This window comes from Arctopsyche grandis, chromosome 5 (genome assembly GCF_051622035.1).
Source record: "Arctopsyche grandis isolate Sample6627 chromosome 5, ASM5162203v2, whole genome shotgun sequence".
Lineage (NCBI taxonomy): Eukaryota > Metazoa > Arthropoda > Insecta > Trichoptera > Hydropsychidae > Arctopsyche > Arctopsyche grandis.
This window is the reverse complement of record NC_135359.1, coordinates 8898333-8918570: the sequence shown is the minus strand read 5'-3', so window position 1 is coordinate 8918570 and position 20238 is coordinate 8898333.

The window sequence follows — 20238 nt, the reverse complement described above, 5'->3', positions numbered from 1 at the left end:
ATTTGGTGAGGTTAGAACGATTTGTGTATATTTTTGCAATGTCGAATTCTTTGATTTCGGTGATAGTTAGGTTAGGTTGGGTTAGGTTTGGTGAGGTAAGCGAGTTTTGTGTTAATCTTTTAATCTCGAATTCTTTGATTTCGGTGGTGGCTAGGTTGGGTTGGGTTAGGTTTTGTGAGGTTATCACGATTTGTGTATATTTTTGCAATGTCGATTTCTTTGATTTCGGTGATAGTTAGGTTAGGTCGGGTGAGGTTTGCTGAGGTAAGCGAGTTTTGTGTAAATCTAACAATTTCGAATTCTTTGATTTCGGTGATAGTTAGGTTAGGTTGGGTTAGGTTTGGTGATGTAAGCAAGTTTTGTGTAAATATTACAATATCGAATTCTTTAATATCGGTGATGGTTAGGTTAGGTTGGGTTAGGTTTGGTGTGGTTAGCGAGTTTTGTGTAAATCTTACATTTTCGAATTCTTTGATTTTGGTGATGGTTAGTTTAGGTTGGGTTAGGTTTGGTGAGGTTAGCGAGTATGGGTAAATCTAACAATCTCGAATTATTTGATTTTGGTGATGGTTAGGTTGGGTTGGGTTAGGTTTGGTGAGGTAAGGGAGTTTTGTGTAAATCTGACAATCTCGAATTCTTTGATTTCGGTGATGGTTAGGTTAGGTTCGGTTAGGTTTGGTGAGGTAAGCGAGTTTTGTGTAAATCTTACAATCTCGAATTCTTTGATTTCGGTGGTGGTTAGATTAAGTTGGGTAAGGTTTGGTGTGGTTAGCGAGTTTTGTGTAAATCTTACAGTCTCGAAATCTTTGATTTCGGTGATAGTTAAGTTGGGTTGGGTTAGGTTTGGTGATGTTAGCACGATTTGTGTATATTTTTGCAATGTCCAATTCTTTGATTTCATTGATGGTAAGTTTATGTTGGGTTAGGTTTGGTGAGGTAAGCAAGTTTTGTGTAAATCTTACAATCTCGAATTCTTTGATTTCGGCGGTGGTTAGTTAAAGTTGGGTAAGGTTTGGTGCGGTTAGCGAGTTTTGTGTAAAACTGACAATCTCGAATTCTTTGATTTTGGTGATAGTTAGGTTAGGTTTGGTGAGGTAAGCGAGTTTTTTGTATATTTATGCAATGTCGAATTCTTTGATTTCGGTGATAGTTAGGTTAGGTTGGGTTAGGTTTGGTGAGGTTAGCGAGTTTTGTGTAAATCTGACATTCTCGAATTCTTCGATTTCGGTGATAGTTAGGTTAGGTTGGGTTGGATTTGGTGAGGTAAGCGAGTTTTGTGTAAATCTTACAATCTCGAATTTTTTGATTTCGGTGGTGGTTAGGTTAGGTTGGGTTAGGTTTGGTGTGGTTAGCGAGTTTTGTGTTAATCTTACATTTTCGAATTCTTTGATTTTGGTGATGGTAAGTTTAGGTTGGGTTAGGTATGGTGAGGTTAGCGAGTTTTGTGTTAATCTTACAATCTCGAATTATTTGATTTCGGTAATGGTTAGGTTGGGTTGGGTTAGGTTTGGTGAGGTTAGCGAGTTTTGTGTAAATCTGACAATCTCGATTTTATTAATTTCGGTGATAGTTAGGTTAGGTTGGTTAGGTTTGGTGAGGTAAGCGAGTTTTTTGTATATTTATGCAATGTCAAATTCTTTGACTTCGGTGATGGTAAGGTTAGGTTGGTTTACGTTTGGTGAGAATAGCGAGTTTTGTGTTAATCTTACAATCTCGAATTCTTTGATTTTGGTGATGGTAAGGTTAGTTTGGGTTAGGTTTGGTGAGGTTAGCGAGTTTTGTGTAAATCTTACAATCTCGAATTGTTTGATTTCGGTGATAGTTAGGTTGGGTTGGGTTAGGTTTGGTGAGGTTAGCACGATTTGTGTATATTTTTGCAATGTCCAATTTGTTGATTTCAGTGATGGTTAGGTTAGGTTTGGTGAGGTAAGCGAGTTTTGTGTTAATCTTACATTTTCGAATTCTTTGATTTCGGTGGTGGTTAGTTTAAGTTGGGTTAGGTTTGGTGAGGTTAGCGAGTTTTGTGTAAATCTTACATTTTCGAATTCTTTGATTTTGGTGATGGTTAGTTTAGGTTGGGTTAGGTTTGGTGAGGTTAGCGAGTATGGGTAAATCTAACAATCTCGAATTATTTGATTTTGGTGATGGTTAGGTTGGGTTGGGTTAGGTTTGGTGAGGTAAGGGAGTTTTGTGTAAATCTGACAATCTCGAATTCTTTGATTTCGGTGATGGTTAGGTTAGGTTCGGTTAGGTTTGGTGAGGTAAGCGAGTTTTGTGTAAATCTTACAATCTCGAATTCTTTGATTTCGGTGGTGGTTAGATTAAGTTGGGTAAGGTTTGGTGTGGTTAGCGAGTTTTGTGTAAATCTTACAGTCTCGAAATCTTTGATTTCGGTGATAGTTAAGTTGGGTTGGGTTAGGTTTGGTGATGTTAGCACGATTTGTGTATATTTTTGCAATGTCCAATTCTTTGATTTCATTGATGGTAAGTTTATGTTGGGTTAGGTTTGGTGAGGTAAGCAAGTTTTGTGTAAATCTTACAATCTCGAATTCTTTGATTTCGGCGGTGGTTAGTTAAAGTTGGGTAAGGTTTGGTGCGGTTAGCGAGTTTTGTGTAAAACTGACAATCTCGAATTCTTTGATTTTGGTGATAGTTAGGTTAGGTTTGGTGAGGTAAGCGAGTTTTTTGTATATTTATGCAATGTCGAATTCTTTGATTTCGGTGATAGTTAGGTTAGGTTGGGTTAGGTTTGGTGAGGTTAGCGAGTTTTGTGTAAATCTGACATTCTCGAATTCTTCGATTTCGGTGATAGTTAGGTTAGGTTGGGTTGGATTTGGTGAGGTAAGCGAGTTTTGTGTAAATCTTACAATCTCGAATTTTTTGATTTCGGTGGTGGTTAGGTTAGGTTGGGTTAGGTTTGGTGTGGTTAGCGAGTTTTGTGTTAATCTTACATTTTCGAATTCTTTGATTTTGGTGATGGTAAGTTTAGGTTGGGTTAGGTATGGTGAGGTTAGCGAGTTTTGTGTTAATCTAACAATCTCGAATTATTTGATTTCGGTAATGGTAAGGTTGGGTTGGGTTAGGTTTGGTGAGGTTAGCGAGTTTTGTGTAAATCTGACAATCTCGATTTTATTAATTTCGGTGATAGTTAGGTTAGGTTGGTAAGGTTTGGTGAGGTAAGCGAGTTTTTTGTATATTTATGCAATGTCAAATTCTTTGACTTCGGTGATGGTAAGGTTAGGTTGGTTTACGTTTGGTGAGAATAGCGAGTTTTGTGTTAATCTTACAATCTCGAATTCTTTGATTTTGGTGATGGTAAGGTTAGTTTGGGTTAGGTTTGGTGAGGTTAGCGAGTTTTGTGTAAATCTTACAATCTCGAATTGTTTGATTTCGGTGATAGTTAGGTTGGGTTGGGTTAGGTTTGGTGAGGTTAGCACGATTTGTGTATATTTTTGCAATGTCCAATTTGTTGATTTCAGTGATGGTTAGGTTAGGTTTGGTGAGGTAAGCGAGTTTTGTGTTAATCTTACAATCTCGAATTCTTTGATTTCGGTGGTGGTTAGTTTAAGTTGGGTAAGGTTTGGTGTGGTTAGCGAGTTTTGTGTAAATCTTACAGTCTCGAATTCTTTGATTTCGGTGATGGTTAGGTTGGGTTGGGTTAGGTTTTGTGAGGTTATCACGATTTGTGTATATTTTTGCAATGTCGATTTCTTTGATTTCGGTGATAGTTAGGTTAGGTTGGGTTTCGTTTGGTGAGGTAAGCAAGTTTTGTGTAAATCTGACAATCATGAATTTTTTGATTTCGGTGATGGTTAGGTTAGGTTCGGTAAGGTTTGGTGATGTAAGCGAGTTTTGTGTAAATCTTACAATTTCAAATTCTTTGATTTCGGTGGTGGTTAGTTTAAGTTGGGTAAGGTTTGGTGTGGTAAGCGAGTTTTGTGTAAATCTAACAATCTCCAATTCTTTGATTTCGGTGATAGTTAGGTTAGGTTGGGTTAGGTTTGGTGATGTAAGCGAGTTTTGTGTAAATCTTACAATCTCGAATTCTTTGATTTCGGTGATGGTTAGGTAAGGTTGGATTAGGTTTGGTGTGGTTAGCGAGTTTTGTGTAAATCTTATATTTTCGAATTCTTTGATTTTGGTGATGGTTAGTTTAGGTTGGGTTAGGTTTGGTGAGGTTAGCGAGTATGGGTAAATCTTACAATCTCGAATTATTTGATTTCGGTGATGGTTAGATTGGGTTGGGTTAGGTTTGGTGAGGTAAGGGAGTTTTGTGTAAATCTGACAATCTCGAATTCTTCGATTTCGGTGATAGTTAGGTTAGGTTGGGTTAGGTTTGGTGATGTAAGCGAGTTTTGTGTAAATATTACAATATCGAATTCTTTAATATCGGTGATGGTTAGGTTAGGTTGGGTTAGGTTTGGTGTGGTTAGCGAGTTTTGTGTAAATCTTACAGTCTCGAATTCATTGACTTCGGTGATGGTTAGGATGGGTTGGGTTATGTTTTGTGAGGTAAGCACGATTTGTGTATATTATTGCAATGTCGAATTCTTTGATTTCGGTGATAGTTAGGTAAGGTTGGGTTAGGTTTGCTGAGGTAAGCGAGTTTTGTGTAAATCTTACAATCTCGAATTCTTTGATTTCGAAGATGGTAAGTTTAGTTTGGGTAAGGTTTGGTGATGTAAGCGTGTTTTGTGTAAATCTGAAAATCAAGAATTCTTTGATTTCGGTGATAGTTAGGTTAGGTTGGGTTAGGTTTGCTGAGGTAAGCGAGTTTTGTGTTAATCTTACAATCTAGAATTCTTTGGTTTCAGTGATGGTCAGGTTAGGTTGGGTTAGGTTTGGTGAGGTAAGCGAGTTTTGTGTAAATCTTACAATCTCGAATTATTTGATTTCGGTGATGGTTAGGTTGGGTTAGGTAAGGTTTTGTAAGGTTAGCACGTTTCATTTATATTTTTGCAATGTCGAATTCTTTGATTTCGGTGATAGTTAGGTTAGGTTGGGTTAGGTTTGCTGAGGTAAGCGAGTTTTGTGTAAATCTTACAATTCCGAATTCTTTGATTTCGACGATGGTAAGTTTAGTTTGGGTAAGGTTTGGTGATGTAAGCGTGTTTTGTGTAAATCTGAAAATCAAGAATTCTTTGATTTCGGTGATAGTTAGGTTAGGTTGGGTTAGGTTTGCTGAGGTAAGCGAGTTTTGTGTAAATCTTACAATCTAGAATTCTTTGGTTTCAGTGATGGTAAGGTTAGTTTGGGTTAGGTTTGGTGAGGTAAGCGAGTTTTGTGTAAATCTTACAATCTCGAATTCTTTGATTTCGGTGATGGTTAGGTTGGGTTAGGTTAGGTTTTGTAAGGTTAGCACGATTCGTTTATATTTTGACAATGTCGAATTCTTTGATTTCGGTGATAGTTAGGTTAGGTTGGGTTTGGTTTGGTGAGGTAAGCGAGTTTTGTGTAAATCTTACAATCTTGAATTCTTTGATTTCGGTGGTGGTCAGTTTAAGTTGGGTAAGGTTTGGTGATGTAAGCGAGTTTTGTGTAAATCTTACAGTCTCGAATTCTTTGATTTCGGTGATGGTTAGGTTAGGTTGGGTTAGGTTTGGTGTGGTTAGCGAGTTTTGTGTTAATCTTACATTTTCGAATTCTTTGCTTTTGGTGATCGTAAGTTTAGGTTGGGTTAGGTATGGTGAGGTTAGCGAGTTTTGTGTAAATCTTACAATCTCGAATTATTTGATTTCGGTAATGGTTAGGTTGGGTTGGGTTAGGTTTGGTGAGGTGAGCAAGTTTTGTGTAAATCGGACAATCTCAAATTCTTTAATTTCGGTGATAGTTAGGTTAAGTTGGGTTAAGTTTGGTGAGGTAAGCGAGTTTTGTGTAAATCTTACAATCTCGAATTCTTTGATTTCGGTGATAGTTAGGTTAGGTTGGGTTAGGTTTGGTGATGTAAGCGAGTTTTGTGTAAATCTTACAATCTCGAATTCTTTGATTTCGGTGATGGTTAGTTTTGGTTGGGTATGGTTTGGTGATGTAAGCGTGTTTTGTGTAAATCTTACAATCTCGAATTCTTTGATTTCGGTGATAGTTAGGTTAGGTTGGGTTAGTTTTGGTGTGGTTAGCGAGTTTTGTGTAAATCTTACATTTTCGAATTCTTTGATTTTGGTGATGGTAAAGTTAAGGTTGGGTTAGGTTTGGTGAGGTTAGCGAGTTTTGTGTAAATCTTACAATCTCGAATAATTTGATTTCGGTGATGGTTAGGTTGGGTTGGGTTAGGTTTGGTGAGGTAAGCGAGTTTTGTGTAAATCTGACAATCTCGAATTCTTTGATTTCGGTGATAGTAAGGTTAGGTTGGGTTAGGTTTGGTGAGGTAAGCGAGTTTTTTGTATATTTATGCATTGTCGAATTCTTTGATTTCGGTGATAGTAAGGTTGGGTTGGGTTAGGTTTTGTGAGGTTAGCACGATTTGTGTATATTTTTGCAATGTCGATTTCTTTGATTTCGGTGATAGTTAGGTTAGGTTGGGTTAGGTTTAGTGAGGTAAGCAAGTTTTGTGTAAATCTGACAATCTCGAATTCTTTGATTTCGGTGATGGTTAGGTTAGGTTCGGTAAGGTTTGGTGATGTAAGCGAGTTTTGTGTAAATCTTACAAACTCGAATTCTTTGATTACGGTGGTGGTTAGTTTAAGTTCGGTAAGGTTTGGTGTGGTAAGCGAGTTTTGTGTAAATCTAACAATCTCGAATTCTTTGATTTCGGTGATAGTTAGGTTAGGTTGGGTTAGGTTTGGTGATGTAAGCGAGTTTTGTGTAAATCTTACAATCTCGAATTCTTTGATTTCGGTGATGGTTAGGTTAGGTTGGATTAGATTTGGTGAGGTTAGCACGATTTGTATATATTTTTGCAATGTCGAATTCTTTGATTTCGGTGATAGTTAGGTTAGGTTGGGTTAGGTTTGGTGAGGTAAGCGAGTTTTTTGTTTATCTTACAATCTCGAATTCTTTGATTTCGGTGGTGGTTAGTTTAAGTTGGGTAAGGTTCGGTGTGGTTAGCGAGTTTTGTGTAAATCTTACAGTCTCTAATTCTTTGATTTCGGTGATGGTTAGGTTGGGTTGGGTTAGGTTTTGTGAGGTTAGCACGATTTGTGTATATTTTTGCAATGTCGAATTCTTTGATTTCGGTGATAGTTAGGTTAGGTTGGTTAGTTTTGCTGAGGTAAGCGAGTTTTGTGTAAATCTAACAATCTCGAATTCTTTGATTTCGGTGATAGTTAGGTTAGGTTGGGTTAGGTTTGGTGATGTAAGCGAGTTTTGTGTAAATCTTACAATCTCGAATTCTTTGATTTCGGTGATGGTTAGTTTTGGTTGGGTATGGTTTGGTGATGTAAGCGTGTTTTGTGTAAATCTTACAATCTCGAATTCTTTGATTTCGGTGATGGTAAAGTTAGGTTGGGTTAGGTTTGGTGAGGTTAGCGAGTTTTGTGTAAATCTTACAATCTCGAATAATTTGATTTCGGTGAAGGTTAGGTTGGGTTGGGTTAGGTTTGGTGAGGTAAGCGAGTTTTGTGTAAATCTGACAATCTCGAATTCTTTGATTTCGGTGATAGTTAGGTTAGGTTGGGTTAGGTTTGGTGAGGTAAGCGAGTTTTTTGTATATTTATGCATTGTCGAATTCTTTGATTTCGGTGATAGTTAGGTTAGGTTGGGTTAGGTTTGGTGAGGTTAGCGAGTTTTGTGTAAATCTTACAATCTCGAATTCTTTTATTTCGGTGATGGTGAGGTTGGGTTGGGTTAGGTTTTGTGAGGTTAGCGAGTATGGGTAAATCTTACAATCTCGAATTCTTTGATTTCGAAGATGGTAAGTTTAGTTTGGGTAAGGTTTGGTGATGTAAGCGTGTTTTGTGTAAATCTGAAAATCAAGAATTCTTTGATTTCGGTGATAGTTAGGTTAGGTTGGGTTAGGTTTGCTGAGGTAAGCGAGTTTTGTGTAAATCTTACAATCTAGAATTCTTTGGTTTCAGTGATAGTCAGGTTAGGTTGGGTTAGGTTTGGTGAGGTAAGCGAGTTTTGTGTAAATCTTACAATCTCGAATTATTTGATTTCGGTGATGGTTAGGTTGGGTTAGGTTAGGTTTTGTAAGGTTAGCACGATTCGTTTATATTTTTGCAATGTCGAATTCTTTGATTTCGGTGATAGTTAGGTTAGGTTGGGTTAGGTTTGCTGAGGTAAGCGAGTTTTGTGTAAATCTTACAATTCCGAATTCTTTGATTTCGACGATGGTAAGTTTAGTTTGGGTAAGGTTTGGTGATGTAAGCGTGTTTTGTGTAAATCTGAAAATCAAGAATTCTTTGATTTCGGTGATAGTTAGGTTAGGTTGGGTTAGGTTTGCTGAGGTAAGCGAGTTTTGTGTAAATCTTACAATCTAGAATTCTTTGGTTTCAGTGATGGTAAGGTTAGGTTGGGTTAGGTTTGGTGAGGTAAGCGAGTTTTGTGTAAATCTTACAATCTCGAATTATTTGATTTCGGTGATGGTTAGGTTGGGTTAGGTTAGGTTTTGTAAGGTTAGCACGATTCGTTTATATTTTTGCAATGTCGAATTCTTTGATTTCGGTGATGGTTAGGTTAGGTTGGGTTAGGTTTGGTGTGGTTAGCGAGTTTTGTGTTAATCTTACATTTTCGAATTCTTTGCTTTTGGTGATCGTAAGTTTAGGTTGGGTTAGGTATGGTGAGGTTAGCGAGTTTTGTGTAAATCTTACAATCTCGAATTATTTGATTTCGGTAATGGTTAGGTTGGGTTGGGTTAGGTTTGGTGAGGTGAGCAAGTTTTGTGTAAATCGGACAATCTCAAATTCTTTAATTTCGGTGATAGTTAGGTTAGGTTGGGTTAAGTTTGGTGAGGTAAGCGAGTTTTGTGTAAATCTTACAATCTCGAATTTCTGATTTCGGTGGTGGTTAGGAAAAGTTGGGTTAGGTTTTGTGAGGTAAGCGAATTTTGTGTAAATCTTACAATCTCGAATTCTTTGATTTCGGTGGTGGTTAGTTTAAGTTGGGTAAGGTTTGGTGGGGTTAGCGAGTTTTGTGTAAATCTTACAGTATCGAATTCTTTGATTTCGGTGATAGTTAGGTTGAGTTGGGTTAGGTTTGGTGAGGTTAGCACGATTTGTGTATATTTTTGCAATGTCCAATTCGTTGATTTCAGTGATGGTTAGGTTAGGTTGGGTTAGGTTTGGTGAGGTAAGCGAGTTTTGTGTAAATCTAACAATCTCGAATTCTTTGATTTCGGTGATAGTTAGGTTAGGTTGGGTTAGGTTTGGTGATGTAAGCGAGTTTTGTGTAAATCTTACAATCTCGAATTCTTTGATTTCGGTGATGGTTAGTTTTGGTTGGGTATGGTTTGGTGATGTAAGCGTGTTTTGTGTAAATCTTACAATCTCGAATTCTTTGATTTCGGTGATAGTTAGGTTAGGTTGGGTTAGTTTTGGTGTGGTTAGCGAGTTTTGTGTAAATCTTACATTTTCGAATTCTTTGATTTTGGTGATGGTAAAGTTAAGGTTGGGTTAGGTTTGGTGAGGTTAGCGAGTTTTGTGTAAATCTTACAATCTCGAATAATTTGATTTCGGTGATAGTAAGGTTAGGTTGGGTTAGGTTTGGTGAGGTAAGCGAGTTTTTTGTATATTTATGCATTGTCGAATTCTTTGATTTCGGTGATAGTAAGGTTGGGTTGGGTTAGGTTTTGTGAGGTTAGCACGATTTGTGTATATTTTTGCAATGTCGATTTCTTTGATTTCGGTGATAGTTAGGTTAGGTTGGGTTAGGTTTAGTGAGGTAAGCAAGTTTTGTGTAAATCTGACAATCTCGAATTCTTTGATTTCGGTGATGGTAAGGTTAGATTCGGTAAGGTTTGGTGATGTAAGCGAGTTTTGTGTAAATCTTACAAACTCGAATTCTTTGATAACGGTGGTGGTTAGTTTAAGTTCGGTAAGGTTTGGTGTGGTAAGCGAGTTTTGTGTAAATCTAACAATCTCGAATTCTTTGATTTCGGTGATAGTTAGGTTAGGTTGGGTTAGGTTTGGTGATGTAAGCGAGTTTTGTGTAAATCTTACAATCTCGAATTCTTTGATTTCGGTGATGGTTAGGTTAGGTTGGATTAGATTTGGTGAGGTTAGCACGATTTGTATATATTTTTGCAATGTCGAATTCTTTGATTTCGGTGATAGTTAGGTTAGGTTGGGTTAGGTTTGGTGAGGTAAGCGAGTTTTGTGTTAATCTTTTAATCTCGAATTCTTTGATTTCGGTGGTGGCTAGGTTGGGTTGGGTTAGGTTTGGTGATGTAAGCAAGTTTTGTGTAAATATTACAATATCGAATTCTTTAATATCGGTGATGGTTAGGTTAGGTTGGGTTAGGTTTGGTGTGGTTAGCGAGTTTTGTGTAAATCTTACATTTTCGAATTCTTTGATTTTGGTGATGGTTAGTTTAGGTTGGGTTAGGTTTGGTGAGGTTAGCGAGTATGGGTAAATCTTACAATCTCGAATTATTTGATTTTGGTGATGGTTAGGTTGGGTTGTGTTAGGTTTGGTGAGGTAAGGGAGTTTTGTGTAAATCTGACAATCTCGAATTCTTTGATTTCGGTGATGGTTAGGTTAGGTTCGGTTAGGTTTGGTGAGGTAAGCGAGTTTTGTGTAAATCTTACAATCTCGAATTCTTTGATTTCGGTGGTGGTTAGTTTAAGTTGGGTAAGGTTTGGTGTGGTTAGCGAGTTTTGTGTAAATATTACAGTCTCGAATTCTTTGATTTCGGTGATAGTTAAGTTGGGTTGGGTTAGGTTTGGTGAGGTTAGCACGATTTGTGTATATTTTTGCAATGTCCAATTCTTTGATTTCATTGATGGTAAGTTTATGTTGGGTTAGGTTTGGTGAGGTTAGCGAGTTTTGTGTAAATCTTACAATCTCGAATTCTTTGATTTCGGCGGTGGTTAGTTTAAGTTGGGAAAGGTTTGGTGCGGTTAGCGAGTTTTGTGTAAATCTTATTGTCTCGAATTCTTTGATTTCGGAGATGGTTAGGTTGGGTTGGGTTAGGTTATGTGAGAAAAGCACGATTTGTGTATATTTTTGCAATGTCGAATTTTTTGATTTCGGTGATTGTTAGGTGGGGTTGGGTTAGGTTTGGTGAGGTTAGCGAGTTTTTTGTATATTTATGCAATGTCGAATTCTTCGATTTCGGTGATGGTTAGGTTAGGTGAGGTTAGGTTTGGTGAGGTAAGCGAGTTTTGTGTAAATCTGACAATCTCGAATTCTTTGATTTCGGTGATAGTTAGGTTGGGTTGGGTTAGGTTTGTTGAAGTTAGCGAGTTTTGTGTAAATCTGACAATCTCGATTTCTTTGATTTCGGTGATAGTTAGGTTAGGTTGGGTTAGGTTTAGTGAGGTAAGCAAGTTTTGTGTAAATCTGACAATCTCGAATTCTTTGATTTCGGTGATGGTTAGGTTAGGTTCGGTAAGGTTTGGTGATGTAAGCGAGTTTTGTGTAAATCTTACAAACTCGAATTCTTTGATTACGGTGGTGGTTAGTTTAAGTTCGGTAAGGTTTGGTGTGGTAAGCGAGTTTTGTGTAAATCTAACAATCTCGAATTCTTTGATTTCGGTGATAGTTAGGTTAGGTTGGGTTAGGTTTGGTGATGTAAGCGAGTTTTGTGTAAATCTTACAATCTCGAATTCTTTGATTTCGGTGATGGTTAGGTTAGGTTGGATTAGATTTGGTGAGGTTAGCACGATTTGTATATATTTTTGCAATGTCGAATTCTTTGATTTTGGTGATAGTTAGGTTAGGTTGGGTTAGGTTTGGTGAGGTAAGCGAGTTTTGTGTTAATCTTTTAATCTCGAATTCTTTGATTTCGGTGGTGGCTAGGTTGGGTTGGGTTAGGTTTTGTGAGGTTATCACGATTTGTGTATATTTTTGCAATGTCGATTACTTTGATTTCGGTGATAGTTAGGTTAGGTCGGGTTAGGTTTGCTGAGGTAAGCGAGTTTTGTGTAAATCTAACAATCTCGAATTCTTTGATTTCGGTGATAGTTAGGTTAGGTTGGGTTAGGTTTGGTGATGTAAGCAAGTTTTGTGTAAATATTACAATATCGAATTCTTTAATATCGGTGATGGTTAGGTTAGGTTGGGTTAGGTTTGGTGTGGTTAGCGAGTTTTGTGTAAATCTTACATTTTCGAATTCTTTGATTTTGGTGATGGTTAGTTTAGGTTGGGTTAGGTTTGGTGAGGTTAGCGAGTATGGGTAAATCTTACAATCTCGAATTATTTGATTTTGGTGATGGTTAGGTTGGGTTGGGTTAGGTTTGGTGAGGTAAGGGAGTTTTGTGTAAATCTGACAATCTCGAATTCTTTGATTTCGGTGATGGTTAGGTTAGGTTCGGTTAGGTTTGGTGAGGTAAGCGAGTTTTGTGTAAATCTTACAATCTCGAATTCTTTGATTTCGGTGGTGGTTAGTTTAAGTTGGGTAAGGTTTGGTGTGGTTAGCGAGTTTTGTGTAAATATTACAGTCTCGAATTCTTTGATTTCGGTGATAGTTAAGTTGGGTTGGGTTAGGTTTGGTGAGGTTAGCACGATTTGTGTATATTTTTGCAATGTCCAATTCTTTGATTTCATTGATGGTAAGTTTATGTTGGGTTAGGTTTGGTGAGGTTAGCGAGTTTTGTGTAAATCTTACAATCTCGAATTCTTTGATTTCGGCGGTGGTTAGTTTAAGTTGGGAAAGGTTTGGTGCGGTTAGCGAGTTTTGTGTAAATCTTATTGTCTCGAATTCTTTGATTTCGGAGATGGTTAGGTTGGGTTGGGTTAGGTTATGTGAGAAAAGCACGATTTGTGTATATTTTTGCAATGTCGAATTTTTTGATTTCGGTGATTGTTAGGTGTGGTTGGGTTAGGTTTGGTGAGGTTAGCGAGTTTTTTGTATATTTATGCAATGTCGAATTCTTCGATTTCGGTGATGGTTAGGTTAGGTGAGGTTAGGTTTGGTGAGGTAAGCGAGTTTTGTGTAAATCTGACAATCTCGAATTCTTTGATTTCGGTGATAGTTAGGTTGGGTTGGGTTAGGTTTGTTGAAGTTAGCGAGTTTTGTGTAAATCTGACAATCTCGAATTCTTTGATTTCGGTGATAGTTAGGTTAGGTTGGGTTAGTTTTGGTGTGGTTAGCGAGTTTTGTGTAAATCTTACATTTTCGAATTCTTTGATTTTGGTGATGGTTAGTTTAGGTTGGGTTAGGTTTGGTGAGGTTAGCGAGTATGGGTAAATCTTACAATCTCGAATTATTTGATTTCGGTGATGGTAAGGTTGGGTTGGGTTAGGTTTGGTGAGGTAAGGGAGTTTTGTGTAAATCTGACAATCTTGAATTTTTTTGATTTCGGTGATAGTCAGGTTAGGTTGGGTTAGATTTGGTGAGGTTAGCACGATTTGTGTATATTTTTGCAATGTCGAATTCTTTGATTTCGGTGATAGTTAGGTTAGGTTGGGTTAGGTTTGGTGTGGTTAGCGAGTTTTGTATTAATCTTACAGTCTCGAATTCTTTGATTTCGGTGATGGTTAGGTTGGGTTGGGTTAGGTTTTGTGAGGTTAGCACGATTTGTGTATATTTTTGCAACGTCGAATTCTTTGATTTCGGTGATAGTTAGGTTAGGTTGGGTTAGGTTTGCTGAGGTACGCGAGTTTTGTGTAAATCTTACAATCTCGAATTCTTTGATTTCGGTGATAGTTAGGTTAGGTTGGGTTAGGTTTGGTGAGGTAAGCGAGTTTTTTGTTTATCTTACAATCTCGAATTCTTTGATTTCGGTGGTGGTTAGTTTAAGTTGGGTAAGGTTCGGTGTGGTTAGCGAGTTTTGTGTAAATCTTACAGTCTCGAATTCTTTGATTTCGGTGATGGTTAGGTTGGGTTGGGTTAGGTTTTGTGAGGTTAGCACGATTTGTGTATATTTTTGCAATGTCGAATTCTTTGATTTCGGTGATAGTTAGGTTAGGTTGGTTAGGTTTGCTGAGGTAAGCGAGTTTTGTGTAAATCTAACAATCTCGAATTCTTTGATTTCGGTGATAGTTAGGTTAGGTTGGGTTAGGTTTGGTGATGTAAGCGAGTTTTGTGTAAATCTTACAATCTCGAATTCTTTGATTTCGGTGATGGTTAGTTTTGGTTGGGTATGGTTTGGTGATGTAAGCGTGTTTTGTGTAAATCTTACAATCTCGAATTCTTTGATTTCGGTGATGGTAAAGTTAGGTTGGGTTAGGTTTGGTGAGGTTAGCGAGTTTTGTGTAAATCTTACAATCTCGAATAATTTGATTTCGGTGAAGGTTAGGTTGGGTTGGGTTAGGTTTGGTGAGGTAAGCGAGTTTTGTGTAAATCTGACAATCTCGAATTCTTTGATTTCGGTGATAGTTAGGTTAGGTTGGGTTAGGTTTGGTGAGGTAAGCGAGTTTTTTGTATATTTATGCATTGTCGAATTCTTTGATTTCGGTGATAGTTAGGTTAGGTTGGGTTAGGTTTGGTGAGGTTAGCGAGTTTTGTGTAAATCTTACAATCTCGAATTCTTTTATTTCGGTGATGGTGAGGTTGGGTTGGGTTAGGTTTTGTGAGGTTATCACGATTTGTGTATATTTTTGCAATGTCGATTTCTTTGATTTTGGTGATGGTTAGTTTAGGTTGGGTTAGGTTTGGTGAGGTTAGCGAGTATGGGTAAATCTTACAATCTCGAATTATTTGATTTCGGTGATGGTTAGGTTGGGTTGGGTTAGGTTTGGTGAGGTAAGGGAGTTTTGTGTAAATCTGACAATCTTGAATTTTTTTGATTTCGGTGATAGTCAGGTTAGGTTGGGTTAGATTTGGTGAGGTTAGCACGATTTGTGTATATTTTTGCAATGTCGAATTCTTTGATTTCGGTGATAGTTAGGTTAGGTTGGGTTAGGTTTGGTGTGGTTAGCGAGTTTTGTATTAATCTTACAGTCTCGAATTCTTTGATTTCGGTGATGGTTAGGTTGGGTTGGGTTAGGTTTTGTGAGGTTAGCACGATTTGTGTATATTTTTGCAACGTCGAATTCTTTGATTTCGGTGATAGTTAGGTTAGGTTGGGTTAGGTTTGCTGAGGTACGCGAGTTTTGTGTAAATCTTACAATCTCGAATTCTTTGATTTCGGTGATAGTTAGGTTAGGTTGGGTTAGGTTTGGTGAGGTAAGCGAGTTTTTTGTTTATCTTACAATCTCGAATTCTTTGATTTCGGTGGTGGTTAGTTTAAGTTGGGTAAGGTTCGGTGTGGTTAGCGAGTTTTGTGTAAATCTTACAGTCTCGAATTCTTTGATTTCGGTGATGGTTAGGTTGGGTTGGGTTAGGTTTTGTGAGGTTAGCACGATTTGTGTATATTTTTGCAATGTCGAATTCTTTGATTTCGGTGATAGTTAGGTTAGGTTGGTTAGGTTTGCTGAGGTAAGCGAGTTTTGTGTAAATCTAACAATCTCGAATTCTTTGATTTCGGTGATAGTTAGGTTAGGTTGGGTTAGGTTTGGTGATGTAAGCGAGTTTTGTGTAAATCTTACAATCTCGAATTCTTTGATTTCGGTGATGGTTAGTTTTGGTTGGGTATGGTTTGGTGTTGTAAGCGTGTTTTGTGTAAATCTTACAATCTCGAATTCTTTGATTTCGGTGATGGTAAAGTTAGGTTGGGTTAGGTTTGGTGAGGTTAGCGAGTTTTGTGTAAATCTTACAATCTCGAATAATTTGATTTCGGTGATGGTTAGGTTGGGTTGGGTTAGGTTTGGTGAGGTAAGCGAGTTTTGTGTAAATCTGACAATCTCGAATTCTTTGATTTCGGTGATAGTAAGGTTGGGTTGGGTTAGGTTTGGTGAGGCTAGCGAGTTTTTTGTATATTTATGCAATGTCGAATTCTTTGATTTCGGTGATAGTTAGGTTAGGTTGGGTTAGGTTTGGTGAGGTTAGCGAGTTTTGTGTAAATCTTACAATCTCGAATTCTTTTATTTCGGTGATGGTTAGGTTGGGTTGGGTTAGGTTTTGTGAGGTTATCACGATTTGTGTATATTTTTGCAATGTCGATTTCTTTGATTTTGGTGATGGTTAGTTTAGGTTGGGTTAGGTTTGGTGAGGTTAGCGAGTATGGGTAAATCTTACAATCTCGAATTATTTGATTTCGGTGATGGTTAGGTTGGGTTGGGTTAGGTTTGGTGAGGTAAGGGAGTTTTGTGTAAATCTGACAATCTTGAATTTTTTTGATTTCGGTGATAGTCAGGTTAGGTTGGGTTAGATTTGGTGAGGTTAGCACGATTTGTGTATATTTTTGCAATGTCGAATTCTTTGATTTCGGTGATAGTTAGGTTAGGTTGGGTTAGGTTTGGTGTGGTTAGCGAGTTTTGTATTAATCTTACAGTCTCGAATTCTTTGATTTCGGTGATGGTTAGGTTGGGTTGGGTTAGGTTTTGTGAGGTTAGCACGATTTGTGTATATTTTTGCAACGTCGAATTCTTTGATTTCGGTGATAGTTAGGTTAGGTTGGGTTAGGTTTGCTGAGGTACGCGAGTTTTGTGTAAATCTTACAATCTCGAATTCTTTGATTTCGGTGATAGTTAGGTTAGGTTGGGTTAGGTTTGGTGAGGTAAGCGAGTTTTTTGTTTATCTTACAATCTCGAATTCTTTGATTTCGGTGGTGGTTAGTTTAAGTTGGGTAAGGTTCGGTGTGGTTAGCGAGTTTTGTGTAAATCTTACAGTCTCGAATTCTTTGATTTCGGTGATGGTTAGGTTGGGTTGGGTTAGGTTTTGTGAGGTTAGCACGATTTGTGTATATTTTTGCAATGTCGAATTCTTTGATTTCGGTGATAGTTAGGTTAGGTTGGTTAGGTTTGCTGAGGTAAGCGAGTTTTGTGTAAATCTAACAATCTCGAATTCTTTGATTTCGGTGATAGTTAGGTTAGGTTGGGTTAGGTTTGGTGATGTAAGCGAGTTTTGTGTAAATCTTACAATCTCGAATTCTTTGATTTCGGTGATGGTTAGTTTTGGTTGGGTATGGTTTGGTGTTGTAAGCGTGTTTTGTGTAAATCTTACAATCTCGAATTCTTTGATTTCGGTGATGGTAAAGTTAGGTTGGGTTAGGTTTGGTGAGGTTAGCGAGTTTTGTGTAAATCTTACAATCTCGAATAATTTGATTTCGGTGATGGTTAGGTTGGGTTGGGTTAGGTTTGGTGAGGTAAGCGAGTTTTGTGTAAATCTGACAATCTCGAATTCTTTGATTTCGGTGATAGTAAGGTTGGGTTGGGTTAGGTTTGGTGAGGCTAGCGAGTTTTTTGTATATTTATGCAATGTCGAATTCTTTGATTTCGGTGATGGTTAGGTTGGGTTGGGTTAGGTTTTGTGAGGTTATTACGATTTGTGTATATTTTTGCAATGTCGATTTCTTTGATTTCGGTGATAGTTAGGTTAGGTTGGGTTAGGTTTGGTGAGGTAAGCAAGTTTTGTGTAAATCTGACAATCTCGAATTCTTTGATTTCGGTGATGGTTAGGTTAGGTTCGGTAAGGTTTGGTGATGTAAGCGAGTTTTGTGTAAATCTTACAATCTCGAATTCTTTGATTTCGGTGGTGGTTAGTTTAAGTTGGGTAAGGTTTGGTGTGGTAAGCGAGTTTTGTGTAAATCTAACAATCTCGAATTCTTTGATTTCGTTGATAGTTAGGTTAGGTTGGGTTAGGTTTGGTGATGTAAGCGAGTTTTGTGTAAATCTTACAATCTCGAATTCTTTGATTTCGGTGATGGTTAGGTTAGGTTGGATTAGGTTTGGTGTGGTTAGCGAGTTTTGTGTAAATCTTACATTTTCGAATTCTTTGATTTTGGTGATGGTTAGTTTAGGTTGGGTAAGGTTTGGTGAGGTTAGCGAGTATGGGTAAATCTAACAATCTCGAATTATTTGATTTTGGTGATGGTTAGGTTGGGTTGGGTTAGGTTTGGTGAGGTAAGGGAGTTTTGTGTAAATCTGACAATCTCGAATTCTTTGATTTCGGTGGTGGTTAGATTAAGTTGGGTAAGGTTTGGTGTGGTTAGCGAGTTTTGTGTAAATCTTACAGTCTCGAAATCTTTGATTTCGGGGATAGTTAAGTTGGGTTGGGTTAGATTTGGTGAGGTTAGAACGATTTGTGTATATTTTTGCAATGTCGAATTCTTTGATTTCGGTGATAGTTAGGTTAGGTTGGGTTAGGTTTGGTGAGGTAAGCGAGTTTTGTGTTAATCTTTTAATCTCGAATTCTTTGATTTCGGTGGTGGCTAGGTTGGGTTGGGTTAGGTTTTGTGAGGTTATCACGATTTGTGTATATTTTTGCAATGTCGATTTCTTTGATTTCGGTGATAGTTAGGTTAGGTCGGGTGAGGTTTGCTGAGGTAAGCGAGTTTTGTGTAAATCTAACAATTTCGAATTCTTTGATTTCGGTGATAGTTAGGTTAGGTTGGGTTAGGTTTGGTGATGTAAGCAAGTTTTGTGTAAATATTACAATATCGAATTCTTTAATATCGGTGATGGTTAGGTTAGGTTGGGTTAGGTTTGGTGTGGTTAGCGAGTTTTGTGTAAATCTTACATTTTCGAATTCTTTGATTTTGGTGATGGTTAGTTTAGGTTGGGTTAGGTTTGGTGAGGTTAGCGAGTATGGGTAAATCTAACAATCTCGAATTATTTGATTTTGGTGATGGTTAGGTTGGGTTGGGTTAGGTTTGGTGAGGTAAGGGAGTTTTGTGTAAATCTGACAATCTCGAATTCTTTGATTTCGGTGATGGTTAGGTTAGGTTCGGTTAGGTTTGGTGAGGTAAGCGAGTTTTGTGTAAATCTTACAATCTCGAATTCTTTGATTTCGGTGGTGGTTAGATTAAGTTGGGTAAGGTTTGGTGTGGTTAGCGAGTTTTGTGTAAATCTTACAGTCTCGAAATCTTTGATTTCGGTGATAGTTAAGTTGGGTTGGGTTAGGTTTGGTGATGTTAGCACGATTTGTGTATATTTTTGCAATGTCCAATTCTTTGATTTCATTGATGGTAAGTTTATGTTGGGTTAGGTTTGGTGAGGTAAGCAAGTTTTGTGTAAATCTTACAATCTCGAATTCTTTGATTTCGGCGGTGGTTAGTTAAAGTTGGGTAAGGTTTGGTGCGGTTAGCGAGTTTTGTGTAAAACTGACAATCTCGAATTCTTTGATTTTGGTGATAGTTAGGTTAGGTTTGGTGAGGTAAGCGAGTTTTTTGTATATTTATGCAATGTCGAATTCTTTGATTTCGGTGATAGTTAGGTTAGGTTGGGTTAGGTTTGGTGAGGTTAGCGAGTTTTGTGTAAATCTGACATTCTCGAATTCTTCGATTTCGGTGATAGTTAGGTTAGGTTGGGTTGGATTTGGTGAGGTAAGCGAGTTTTGTGTAAATCTTACAATCTCGAATTTTTTGATTTCGGTGGTGGTTAGGTTAGGTTGGGTTAGGTTTGGTGTGGTTAGCGAGTTTTGTGTTAATCTTACATTTTCGAATTCTTTGATTTTGGTGATGGTAAGTTTAGGTTGGGTTAGGTATGGTGAGGTTAGCGAGTTTTGTGTTAATCTTACAATCTCGAATTATTTGATTTCGGTAATGGTTAGGTTGGGTTGGGTTAGGTTTGGTGAGGTTAGCGAGTTTTGTGTAAATCTGACAATCTCGATTTTATTAATTTCGGTGATAGTTAGGTTAGGTTGGTTAGGTTTGGTGAGGTAAGCGAGTTTTTTGTATATTTATGCAATGTCAAATTCTTTGACTTCGGTGATGGTAAGGTTAGGTTGGTTTACGTTTGGTGAGAATAGCGAGTTTTGTGTTAATCTTACAATCTCGAATTCTTTGATTTTGGTGATAGTAAGGTTAGTTTGGGTTAGGTTTGGTGAGGTTAGCGAGTTTTGTGTAAATCTTACAATCTCGAATTGTTTGATTTCGGTGATAGTTAGGTTGGGTTGGGTTAGGTTTGGTGAGGTTAGCACGATTTGTGTATATTTTTGCAATGTCCAATTTGTTGATTTCAGTGATGGTTAGGTTAGGTTTGGTGAGGTAAGCGAGTTTTGTGTTAATCTTACATTTTCGAATTCTTTGATTTCGGTGGTGGTTAGTTTAAGTTGGGTTAGGTTTGGTGAGGTTAGCGAGTTTTGTGTAAATCTTACATTTTCGAATTCTTTGATTTTGGTGATGGTTAGTTTAGGTTGGGTTAGGTTTGGTGAGGTTA